This window comes from Vigna radiata, chromosome 9 (genome assembly GCF_000741045.1).
Source record: "Vigna radiata var. radiata cultivar VC1973A chromosome 9, Vradiata_ver6, whole genome shotgun sequence".
Taxonomy (NCBI): Eukaryota; Viridiplantae; Streptophyta; class Magnoliopsida; order Fabales; family Fabaceae; genus Vigna; species Vigna radiata.
In genome coordinates this window covers 9629775-9643380 of record NC_028359.1, presented here as the reverse complement: position 1 = coordinate 9643380, position 13606 = coordinate 9629775, and the positions used below count along the sequence as shown (strand labels likewise).

General features: G+C 35.4%; 1 protein-coding gene, 1 long non-coding RNA gene and 1 pseudogene across 2 annotated transcripts in view; all 3 read right to left on the bottom strand.

The window, feature by feature from the left end:
- Window positions 1-9475, bottom strand: part of LOC106774078 — a 12541-nt pseudogene extending 3066 nt beyond the window's left edge.
- The window catches only part of LOC106773278 (putative disease resistance protein At3g14460), a 66412-nt gene that overhangs the window by 26337 nt on the left and 26469 nt on the right, over window positions 1-13606 (bottom strand). The gene's annotated exons all lie outside the window — the stretch shown is intronic.
- Window positions 5034-13606, bottom strand: part of LOC106773275 — a 16647-nt gene continuing 8074 nt past the window's right edge. The window contains exons 2-3 of the long non-coding RNA XR_002669778.1: window positions 5638-5710; window positions 5034-5558 (exon numbers count right to left, since the gene is read on the bottom strand). This is a non-coding gene — a long non-coding RNA (uncharacterized LOC106773275). The remainder of the gene's footprint in view (window positions 5559-5637; window positions 5711-13606) is intronic.

Sequence of the window (13606 nt, the reverse complement as noted above, 5' to 3'; positions counted from 1 at the left end):
AAATTTAGCTTCTTCTGTCTTTGGATCATTGTATACATGTTGAGCAAGTGTGGTCTTACCCATCCCACCCATACCCACAATAGAAAGTATTGACAGCTTATTATCATTAGTGTCAGATTTCAGCCAAGTAAAGATGATTTCTTTATCCTCATTTCTGCCATAAATAACCTCTTCAGCCACCAACGACGTTGACTCAACTTTTTTCTCCGCCACCTTATTACCCAACCCAGATTTAACGTCACTATAAATTTTGAAATCTTTAACAATGTTTTGGTTCAAAAGAGATTCTAGATCATCTAGGAGTGCTATGATCTTGGATTCAAAACTGTGTACCTTGCTAGAACTGGTCTGGAATTCAGCTTCCAACTTAGTCTTGGAGAATTCATATTCTATTTGCTCCAGCAGATCCTCTGCATCATATAAGATGTCTCTAACCTCATCAAACCATTCTTTGACCAATGAATTAGTGAACTGTTTTTGTTCTGCATCATCTATCACAGAATTGACATCCATCAGCTTCCTCTTCAACTTTTTCAGTAGCTTCTCATCAAGATTTCTCCCACAGAAGAAGCCCAGAACTTGATGAGAATCGAGCTTGTCAAATAGCATCTGAAGAACAGCACCAAAAAGAGCACCACCAAGTGTTTCGAGGACAGGCATGGTTGAGAAAGAAGTTGCCAAATTGAGGAAAAGAAAGGATTGAGAAAATTGAAAGTGAAGCTAAGTTACGTGAACGAAGGACTGACAAATGATAATGAGTGAATATTGTGAAAATTGGAAGCATTTACTTCAATAAAGGAATGATTATTTCCGACAGCAGAAGGTGGGTTTGGTAAGCTGTGCAACATATCAACTTTGTTTTACTTCTTTTTTTCTGTTACTTTAACGAAATTTCTATCAACTTTAGTGAATCAGTCTATTTTAGTGGCTTGCTTTATTAAAGGATTGTGAAAAGAGAGATCTGACAATGTCTTTACTTCAATATCTGTTGTTGACTCTTGTTCACCACATAAATTGAAGTTTCAATACCTGTTTTATATTGTTAGCTCAAATTTATTGAAAAAGTTTAAGCAATTAACAAAATAATAATAAATCAATGAATATCTTAGGTATACTAAAATAATGACCGAAGGATACTAAAATAATAAATCAAAATTCCTTATTGTTATACATAAATTTATATTCAAATAATACAGAAGGATAAAAGGTAAAACATTGGGACGATTATTTTATTTTTTGAAATATTTATATAATTGAATTCATTCATAAAGTGTAATAAGTTGTTCGAATGAGAAGTTTTTAGTTCGAAACGATTTTTTTTATAAAGTAATTAAGATGTTTTATAACAATTTAAATTTAAACATATAAGAATAAATTTGATTACATAAAATGATAGAACATCAAAATTTATATAAAAAGTAAGAATTTTAAAATATTCATAATTAATCATTTTGACATTGTTAGTTTTAATCATGAAAGTTATATCTCCTTTTAGACGGTAGTTTAATTATATTGTTTTATTATTATTGTAAGTTAAGATTTAATGCAATTTTCTCACAAGAAACTTTTATTCAGAGTTTCCTTCTTGTTTTTATGATTTTCTATTTTATAATGGACTAAATGTCTGTTTAAAATATAGAAAGTATTTGATTTTTTATACTGTAACTAGTATAAAAAATAAAGAGATGGATAAATTTGTATATAATATATAATTTTTATATCGGTTCGCTAACCAACAATTATAAAATAAAATATGAGATTCTATATCAGTTAACACGCCAACTAGGATGAAAGTAACATTTTTATAGGGGTTAAAGCTTTAACCAGTATACAAATATGATTTTCTATACTATTTATTATTCAAATCAGTATAGAAAGTGACTTTTATACCGATTAATGCTAGAATTATAAAAAGTCACATTCTTTTAATAATAGGTGATGGAAACAACTTCTATCTTCAAGAAGAAACGGTGTCATGACTCAAAGTGACGCAGCGAAATGAATGAATGAATGAAGACGCTGGTGTACACCAAATGTTTGATGAAATGCGCGAATGTGTTTGGCTATGGTGTATAGGTAGAATCATAGCTCAGACAACTTTCCTAAGGGGAAAGGAGTTATAGGATGCAAAGCTAAATCTAGCAAAGTGTTTGAACTTGAGAGAAGTGGCTGAATTTTGACAGCATAACACTAATTTCATTCAAGTTGATTTATAATGGAAGAAGCTTCTCTTTTATAGATGGAGAAGGCTTCATGTGTCGTGNAATGGAAGCTACACATTCAGCTTGTTGAAAATNTGCAGAAAGATGGAAGAAGCTTGCGATAGAAGCTTGACAATTGGCCAAATGCTTCAATGTTTAACATGTGCGTCAATGAAGAAGGAGGCTAGCGTGAATGGCTAAGTGCACAAAGGTGTTGGCTGGGCGNTCGNCACCTTCTTCATGTTTCCATTTNGGAAAGTTGNTNCCTTNAATCNGTAGGCCTTCTAAAGTCCTCTTCCTTGTCTCCTTTGCTCTTTCTTAGCTTGGCTAGCTTCTTGGTTTCCTTGGTCTACTTTTATTTGGACACCTACAAAGCAAAGAAAACTATTTAGTTTAAGTAGAATCTATCTAAGACTTAGATAAGGAAATAGTTTTGGAAATCTATATTATACTTCCCTTTCTTTAGTCTTAGTTGTAGTTGATACTTCTTTGGATGGGAAGTCCCTAAAGGGGTTGCCATCAACAGGTTTGTATGTGTACTACCACATACAGGCCTACATAAAATTCAGACAGATAGAATCCCTAAATAATCGAGATATATTAAAGGAACAAAATAATGACCAGTAACAGTAATGTAATAAAGAAAATAACGAAAGAAAGAATTCTCTGTCAATATGAAAAAGTGTATATTCAATCACAATATAACACGAAAGTCCAAAATTCCATGAAGGAAAAGTAAAATATAGATAAATTAATATCTGCTGTAGAAACTGTGAAAGAATAACATAAAGGTACTTGCCACATTCCACACGCCTTTCCAATTAATGCACAAATCCTTTTAAAAGGGANTTTTCCTTATGAATCCTAGTGTTGCACGTGCTCTCCACCTCCTGATCACGCTCCACATGTCCCTGTTCAAGCTCCACGTGTCCTTCATTCCTAACAACCTTTCTCTCACTCCCATAATGCTTCAGCATACGTGTTACAAACTACTTTCTATTATTTACACATCTAATAATTTTTCCTAACCTCATCAAACAATGAATAAGTAATCTAATATTTACACAAAAAATATTTAAAATCATCTTCTATAAACATCTAAAAGGAATGAGGTCTACAACTCCCGAACATCGTTCAGGGCCTCTTGTTCTAGTGGAGACGCAATAAATACTTAAGATGTTAGTTATAAAATGTTAAGATTACCAAATTCCATAAATAAAATCTTGGTAGCTAATATTAGTCGTCAATTTAGAGTTTAATTCATAAACTAATTATAATTTTTATTCATAATAGAAACTGTTTTAGATATCAATAAATTTAATTTTATAAATTAATATTTAAAATAATGATTATAATAACTAATTATTTATCATCTTTAAAATTGATTATAAGATTTTCATGTAATGTTGTTTATTATAGGAATCCTTGCACTCATGCTTAAAGTAGACTAATGGTTTAAACTCTCGGATCGTCTTTATATTAGTTGGAGAATCTCAAGTGAGTCCTCGTCTTTTGAACTGACTCAATTAGGTCCATATATTTATAAAATTGAGATAATTAAGTCCTATTTTAAAAATGTTTTAAAAAAAACTCTAAAAGCTTCATTCCTGGTCACCCATAGAGCATCTCATCCTCCATTAACCTCATCCGCCATCAGTAATCATGATCAACCTCTCATTGCGAAACCAACACTGTGAAAACCTTTAAAAGAAGCCAAATCGCACAAATCCAAATCGTGACAAAAAATGCAAACCACCAACCACGCAATCAACACATCACCATCAACAAACCTGACGTCTTCTCCATAATAATCACTATATTCTCCATAATAATCACTATAACCTCCTGTAAGACAAACTCCAAAATCACGAACCCTAAGTCTCGCCTTCATCTTCCTCTATGAAACAAAATCTGAGGGAAAAGAAAAATATTAAGCAAGAGAACCAAATCTCATAGACTTACTAAGTTGAATGAGTGGAAGTGAAGAGTTAATTAAAAAGTTCAGAATAAAAATTTGTTACACTAACTTGATAAATTATAATTGAGAAATTGAGACTTCGCTGTTCGTGGATCACCCAAAAGAATAACATTTATGTCTCCTCGAAGCCGATGCTTTCCTTCAACATTTTTTTTCTTGGCCTCCTAACATAGCTAAAGCGATTGCAGATTTTATGTCATCGTGACCATATATTGATGGAGCAATGGACTTCATAATCTGAAATTAAATCAATTCGTAACACATTATGGAAAAGTATTCCAATTGAAAAAGAGGCACAAATAAAAAATCTCAAGTACATACCCTTTCTCCAATTCGAAGGTCTTTGGCCAAATTTTCAATGTCTGCAATGTCTTCCTGTGTAAGCTTGAAAGCAGAAAACAGGTCTTGCTTTTTCGTAACATAATTTGCCTCAACAGAATTTGCCAAATTTTAACTAATTTCTCTTAGTTAAAATTAAGAGAAATTACTCCAAAAATATTCTCAAAGAATTAGGGACTGACTGTTTAAGCTTAGAAAAATACTATCTCTGGCTTTGGAGAATAGTTCTAAAACACTTAGTTTTAGATTTTTACAAAATGATTATAATTTTTTTTTTATATAACGTGGCTTCATAAAAAAAAAAAAAACACTTAAAAAGATCAAAGAAATGAGCAATTATTATCTTTCTGGAGTGGACAAAATGCTGAAAGAAGGTAAGAAAATTAGAACAACAATATCAACAAAAATTAACTAACATATAAGGTGCAGGGATATATTTAGTCTTGTCTTCCAATCTTGTGAACTAACAAATGAAATCAATTGAGGATAAAATCAGACCATTTGTAGTTCCGTAATACATTTGCAACACCAAGGAACTAAGCCTCAACAGTGAACAATTAGACATTATCAACTCACTTTGAATTTAAACATAAATACACAACAGAAATCAATGTAAATATTAATGATCATGCCAGACAGAGTTTATTAAGAAAATAATCAGATCCTAGAACCTCAGTAAACCACAAACAGAGATTTAGTTTTACAGCTCAAATTTGAGTTTCAACAACATTTACAATATAAATTCCATGCCCTCACCACCACCTTTCCTAAATTTCTCCAAAATCATTGGCAAAAAATGGACATTCTCTTTTCCAGTGATCTGAGTACAAAACAAGCTCCCCTTCTTCAATGGGATCCTAGATTCCAAATAACCCATTACAGTCCCATCAATTGGGTCGCAGCAGAATGGGGAAAGGCTTCAAAATTGGGCGAAAACGTCACTGCTTGGGGATGCGATGGGCTTCCTGGTTTGCTTCTAGTGCGCGAGATAGTGTTACCGTTAAGGCACCTTCTTGCACCATCTGCTTACCGTTCTAAAACTTTTGTAGAGAAAATCCAAAATTAAAGAAAAGTTCAATTATATAATTCAGTAAAATGACCATAATAACATTAACATACCTGAAGAAGTACAAGCAGTTTGCTGACAATTCCATCTAAGTATGGCGTTGGGTAAACATCTCACCTCTACTACCTGCAAGAAGCAACACTATAGTTTATTCCACCTAAGTTTGGTTAGGTATCTCTATGCAATCTCTTTAAAAGATAGTGAGGAGAACCTGAGGAACCAGACGACAAATGTAGGCATATGAGAACTGCTGCATTGATATACTTGTCTTTCCACTTATATCTTTACTCCTTTGCCATCAATCCATATGAATTTAATGTGAGCAATCTTTTCCCAGTCTTCACCTTGTTTCTGGCACCGCTGTTTGAGCAACAAACAACCATAAATTTTGAGTTTTGAAATGGATTTGGGTAGACCCTCCTCTGGCAAGCATCGGAGTATAGGACAGTCACGAAGAATCAATGACCGAAGAGAGGAGAGGTGAGAGAGACCCCTGTTGTCCAGTTTCTTAAGATTTGGACAATCATATATCGTTAGATTACTAAGAGAAGGTGGGAGAAAACCTTCACCCGGAAAACACTCCAAATCCACATTGCTAATGAACAAGCTTTTTAAGGAAGGGTTGGTTCCCTAGGCGCCCTTTAGGGAGGCCACAAGTTTGGAGCAATTCAAGAGATGCGTTTCTTTTACATTTGATGGCAAACATTCCTCGGACAACTCCAGCGCTGGACAATTGCTTATGGTCAGATCATTAAGAGATGGAAGAAGGGCAGACATGCATTTAGGCATTGACTTCAATTTCTCTAATCCACTAATATATAATGACTCTAGCTGAGGAGCAAATAATCCTTCATTGGGAAATGATTCAAATTCAGAGCATTTTTCAATCCTCAAATACTGCAAATGATTATGAGGGTGCCCCTGCGATATCATTTGTAGATTGCGACACCCGAGTAAACAAAGGTGGTACAGTTTTGGGAACAAATCTAAAGGAAAGGTAGTGAAAGAGTTACAATAATGTCTGATATCCAATTCTACAAGGGAATGGTACCAATGGCTAATGGGAATGTGGGGCGGCCTAGTCATATCAAATGAAGACGGCCTCATATTCACACATTCAATCTCTCCGGTCCTGGGAATCGGAGCGCCAAGTTGGCCGCAGTCTTTTATAGTTAGTTTCTTTAAATGACAAAGTATGTCTGGCAATTCTTTCAGCTTGGGACAATTCTTCAGATAAATACATTGAAGACTTGGAAAAGCACCTGTCATGCACTGCCATTCTTCCCATTCCTTCATATCATTAAAGCTCAACGTTTTCAAGGATGGAAATGCACAAGAGCTATTCCCGTAGAAATCAGCATCTATCTTTACTATCCAATCAAGGCCATCAATTCTCAAGTCCTCCAGAAATTTCAAACGTCCAAGGGAAGGCAACCATAAGCAATGTTTGCAGTTTTTCAAGGTTAAGGACACCACATTGGATAGAGAATTATTGGATAACCAACGGGGAAATTGTGTGCCACCATAGCCATCGATTGATAAGTACTTCAAATGTCTGGGAGGTTGCAGATTCTCAAGTACTTCTCTTTCTTTTATTGAATCGTCATTTTTCCGCTTCAAATTCCATTGTAAACTCAGCTTCACAATATGTGTTTAATTCTTCAAATTCATCTCACAGGGATTTGAGGTATTTTCAAGATTTTTAATTGAGAGCCGCTGTCCATGAAAATCAAGTTCTCCTAATTGTTGAATACTCAACTCACTACTTTTGCCAACCTCAAAATTGTCCATCCACACGTGAAGATTCTTCAACTTTCTTAAACGGAGTGGAACCTTTGTTAAAGTAGTTCCCATAAGTTCTAGGCGGCGCAAATTGGTAAGCTCATGCAAAGTCAAGGGCAGCTTCTTCAATTTGACACAATTGTTTAGTTTCAATTCTGGCAAGTTATATAGTGAACAGATTGAGTCAGGAAGTCTCTCTATGTCGGTAACCGAAAGGTCTAACGAACGTAGATGTATAAGATCGCCTATAGTGTCAGGGACCTTAATACACCAACGAATTGATAAGACCCGTAAAAACTTAAAGTTGGAGATTAACTCTTCTATTGGCATCTTACAACGCCTCCGAATGGCTGTAAATGTTCGTAACCCTTTAGCATCACATAAACTGGTATAATATTGAATAGGACCGCTTACGTATATGTGACGGGTTTTCCTTGATACTCTTTTTGCATCATCAACACCTAACCTGTAGCAGATTTCACCTGAAACATATTTTCCTAAATATTGAGAAGGTCGTGCATAACAAAATATGTTTCGTTGTACCAAGTTATTTGTTTAAAGAATGACCTTGATACCAGTTCATTCAAGTAGTTTTCACCTACTTCTTCCGGAGGCTTGCTTTGTTGAGAGCAATGTACAAAATTTTGAGCCATCCATAACAAAATTAAGCTCTCCTTGTCAAACCTATGGTCTTTGGGGAATAATGCACAATAAGCGAAACATCTCTTGAGATGAGAAGGAAGATGGTAATAGCTCAACAACAAAGTAGGGACGATTTTACTATCTTCTATTGGTAAGTCCCATATCTCGCTTTTCAATACACCTTCCCACTCTGAAGCAGATGACTTTGACTGTAAAAGACATCCTATTGTTTCAAGGGCCAGAGGCAATCCTTGGCACTTTTTAACTATCTTCATACCAATCTCCTTTAACTCAGACTTCAACTTTTCATCTTGGAATGCGTATTTAGCAAAAGTTTGCCAGCTGTGATCTTCATCTAATTGCTTTAGTTGGAGTATGTAAGTTGACTGCATCATAGAAGCAACTTTGTGACTGCGTGTTGTGACTATAATTTTACTTCCTTTAGCTCCAAAAGTAAGAGGAGTTTGTAATGCTTTCCATTGATTTCGGTCTTCGTTCCAAACATCATCCAGAACCAGAAGAAACTTCCTTCCGGACAACCTTTTTTTCAATTTTCCATGAACCATTTCTAGGTCTCCACTGTCATCTCTTGAGTTAGTGAAAGCTCCAATAATTGCTTTGGATACTCTCAAAACATCAAATGCATCAGAAACGCAAACCCAAGCCTTTTCATNAAATTTAGCTTCTTCTGTCTTTGGATCATTGTATACATGTTGAGCAAGTGTGGTCTTACCCATCCCACCCATACCCACAGTAGAAAGTATTGACAGCTTCTTATCATTAGTGTCAGATCTCAGCCAAGTAAAGATCATTTCTTTGTCCTCGTCTCTGCCATAAATAACCTCTTCAGCCACCAACGACGTTGACTCAACTTTTTTCTCCGCCACCTTATTACCACCCAACCCAGATCTTACGCCACTATAAATTTTGAAATCTTTAACAATGTTTTGGTTCAAAAGAGATTCTAGATCATCTAAGAGTGCTATGATCTTGGATTCAAAATTGTGTACCTTGCTAGAACTGGTATGGAATTCAGCTTCCAACTTAGTCTTGGAGAATTCATAGTCTATTTGCTCGAGCAGATCCTCTGCATCATACAAGACGTCTCTAACCTCATCAAGCCATTCTTTAACCAATGAATTAGTGAACTGCTTTTGTTCTGCATCATCTATCACAGAGTTGACGTCCATCAGCTTTCTCTTCAACTTTTTCAGTAGCTTCTCATCAAGATTTTTCCCACGAAAGAAGCCCAGAACTTGATGAGAATCGAGCTTGTCAAATAGCACCTGAAGAACTGCACCAAAAAGAGCACCACCAAGTGTTTCAAGGACAGGTATGGTTGGAAAGGAAGTGGCCAAATTAAGGAGAAGAAAGGTTGGGAAAATTGGAGTGAAGGTAATGCAGAGTTAAGGTGAGATCTATTTTCTTCACAATGTCTTTACTTCAATATCTCTGTATTGACTCTTGTTGACCACACAAATTGAAGTTTCAATACCTGTTTTTTATTGCTAGCTCAAATTTATTGAAAAAGTTTATGCAATTAACAAAATAATAAATCAATGAATATCATAATATACTAAAATCAAAATTCCTTATTGTTATACATAAATTTATATTCAAATAATACCGAAGGATAAAAGGTAAAACATTGGGACGATTATTTTATTTTAAAATATTTATATAATTGAATTCGTTCATAAAGTGTAATAAGTTGTTCTAATGAGAAGTTTTTAGTTCGAAACGATTTTTTTATAAAGTAATTAAAATGTTTTATAACAATTTAAATTTAAACATATAAGAATAAATTTGATTACATAAAATGATAGAACATCAAAATTTATATAAAAAGTAAGAATTTCAAAATATTCATAATTAATCATTTTGACAGTTTTAATCATGAAAGTTATATCTCCTTTTAGACGGTAGTTGATTAATTATATTGTTTTATTATTATTGTAAGTTAAGATTTAATGCAATTTCTCACAAGAAACTTCTATTCAGAGTTTCCTTCTTGTTTTTAGGATTTTCTATTTTATAATGGACTAAAGATGTCTGTTTAAAATATAGAAAGTATATGATTTTTTATACCGATTTTGTAACCAGTATAAAAAATAAAGAGATGGATAAATTTGTATATAATATATACTTTTTATATCAGTTCGCTAACCAACAATTATAAAATAAAATATGACATTACTACAATAACGAAGGGCATTATCGAAGGTCAAAAATCCTCGGAAAACTTCAAAAACCGTCGATAAAGACCTATTACCGAGGGTTCGGCAACGGTCAGAAAGCCCTCGGTAAATAGGTTGTCGCTATTTTTACCGAGGGCTTTTGACACTCGGTAATTACCGAAGGCTTTTGTCCTTCGGTAATTACCGAAGGCTTTTGCCCTTCGATAAAGCCTTCGGTTTGGTGCAGGGAAAAATGAGTTGTATTTGTTTTTCTTGTCCAACCACAAGTACCTGCAATGTAATGTTCACAACATACACAGACCTGCATAACAATTTCAATCCACAAACAAACCTACCTATATATTGTCCATCCCAAAATCTTCCGTTCATTGATGAAAAATCATAAAATACTAACATTATCATCATAATGTATTAACATCCAATATGTTCTAACAATATCATAATAGTAATATCATCCAATTCTAAGCAAAAATAAATGTACCAATATCATAATATACTAACATCTAAATGTACTAACATCACTATGATCAATAACAAAATGAAACTAAAATTGTACAAAGTCTTCAGACATATCTTCATCGTCCTGCTCATCTGTAGATGGTTGGACTGGTGTGGACTGGACTGATCTGGGCTGATGAGGGACGGCGGGTGACGGGGAGGGTCGTGGCTGGGTCGAAGGGACAATGGAAGGAGTGTCTGAAGTTTGAGGCAGCGCTCTCATGACCAGGGACTTGAAGCTTGAAAACTCGTCTCTCAAGTCAGTGTATTCTTCTCTCAATGCACGGTTTTCCTGGTCACGTTGCTCTAGTAGATGTGTCAAGCGCTGGATGGCCTCGTTAGCAGAAGGGGTGGAAGAAGAAGAAGGTTGGTTTTCCTTATGAAAATATCTGAAAAAATACAGACCAAGGAGGCTCCTTCACACAATTGAACCAACTAATAAGAGTGACAAATGAGGGAGGTCACGATACAATATGATTAGTTGAGCACTTAACTTAACCCCACTGCCGAGGATGAAAAAAAAATGAAAAGAGGGAATTAACATGAAGTGACAGTGTACATTATATATTATATATACATGGTACATGTAAGGGTAGGCTAAGGAAGTAAATAACCAACATATATGTTGTTTATAAATTCTTTAGCTTAATTTTGTATTGAAGAGCGTGAGGGTCATTTGATGCTAACAACCATTGAGAAGAAAAACCCTTAAAAAAAGGAAGAACCTCTCTGCTGCTATTTTGTTATAGATAGTTAGGCAACACTTAAATTCTCAAGGAAAATGAAAACAGAAAAATCAAGACAGAAATAACATCATTACATCAACCTTAACCACCGAGCTACCATGCCTACTACTTTCCAGCACAATTAAATTGGTCAATATGCAAAACTTGTGTGCCTTAAATCATCAATTCACAACCCTTCACTTCACAAGTTTTAGCAAANATCTCAATGAACAAAACAAAACAAAATCCCAAGAAGAACATTAACCTTCATAGTTTATGCCAGATGGAGAAAGAGCAGCAGAAGAAATCTCCAACTGCAAAATCAACAACCCTAGTAGCCAGAAAACCAAACCACTAAGCTCCATACTCTAAAATTAATTCCTCAACTGTGTCTCCTTCACACAACCACTGACCAAAGCTCCAAGCCACCATAATTAACAACTCTCCCCATTCCCACAAAGAATGTCGAGTCTATATCACCTTATCCAACCACAAAAAANCAGTCTCTGGAATCAGATTCCCACACAAAGCAACCTCACACAAAAACCTCATTGATAACTCACTATTTAATATGAATTCTAACACTCACAAGACCGCAAGAGGGGCATCTACTGGAAAAAGGGCATCTTAAGTCTGCAACATTAAGTCTAGAGAGAAAAAGGGCATCTTTAGTCTGCAACATTAAGCAATAAAAAGGTTGAAAAACTTTGAGGGAACATATATATACAGAGAAATCTAAGTTATGACTATAAGAGTTATACATCAGCACGACGTGCCCAACAAAGGAAGTTCCAACCAAAAAGATAGTAACAGATTGGTGAAAAAAAGGGTCTTAACTTGAAGCTTACATCACAGTTAGAAGAGTACAAAACATCCAAGACATCCAAGAGTACAAAACATCCAAGACCATACGAATTTAGGTACCCATACCTTTGCCTTTGCTTTCCTTTGCTGGTCANTGGTCACGGCTTCTCCCTATACTGTCTTCGTCCCTTTTTGGAAACAATTCAAACCCCTTCTCAAGCTCACCCTAACACATGGAATGCAAGTGTAGTCAGGTTTATTGATTCATTTAGCGACATCAACACCTACTTCATTTAGACAAAGAGAACTTACCTCAACGCAATGGTCTCCCAATAGCCTCCCTTGGCGAAGATAGGCACCCTCACGTCACGGGAGCACCCTCCTGACAACAACGTCTACACGACGTGATGTTAACGAACCACCCTCCTGATGGCAACGCCAAGCACTGACGGCAACACCACTATGGGGAGGTTCGGCAAGTGAACCCTAGCCACCCAATGCCACCGAACAGACGAGAAAGGGAGAGGGAGAGGGAGAGAAACGTGAAACCAAAGTGACAGGCAGAAAATGGGAAGCACAATGGTACAAATTGGGGATGACAATGGAGAGGGAAATAATGGGGAGCAAGACGCGAAGTCAGGTAGAGGGTACTCTTCTCTTATGAAATTGGGGACGACCTCCTACACTATCCCCAATCACTCAGTTTAAGTGGTTGAGGCTCTTACCGAAGGCCATAAACCCCTCGGTAATGCTCTTTTGGCCTTCGGTATTTCCATCTCACAATGCCCCTCGGTAAAACTCATTTTGACCGTCGAAAACTCATTTTTACCGACCGCCAGTAGGCCTTCGGTAATAAACCCTCAGTAAAAATCGAAATTCTTGTAGTGTTCTATATCGGTTAACACTCCAACTAGGATGAAAGTAACACTTTTTATAAGGGTTAAAGCTTTAACCAGTATACAAATATGATTTTCCATACCATTTATTACTCAAATCGGTATAGAAAGTGACTTTTATACCGATTAATGCTAGAATTATAAAAAGTCACATTTTTTTAATAACAGGTGATGGAAACAACTTCTATCTTCAAGAAGAAACGACTTCATGACTCAAAGTGACACAGCGAAATGAATGAATGAATGAAGACGCAGGTGCACACCAGATGTTTGATGAAATGCGTGAATGTGTTTGGCTATGGTGTATAGGAAGAATCATAGCTCAGACAACTTTCCTAAGGGGAAAGGAGTTATAGGATGCAAAGCTAAAGCTAGCAAAGTATTTGAACTTGAGAGAAGTGGCTGAATTTTGACAGCATAACACTAATTTCATTCAAGTTGATTTATAATGGAAGAAGCTTCTCTTTTATAGATGGA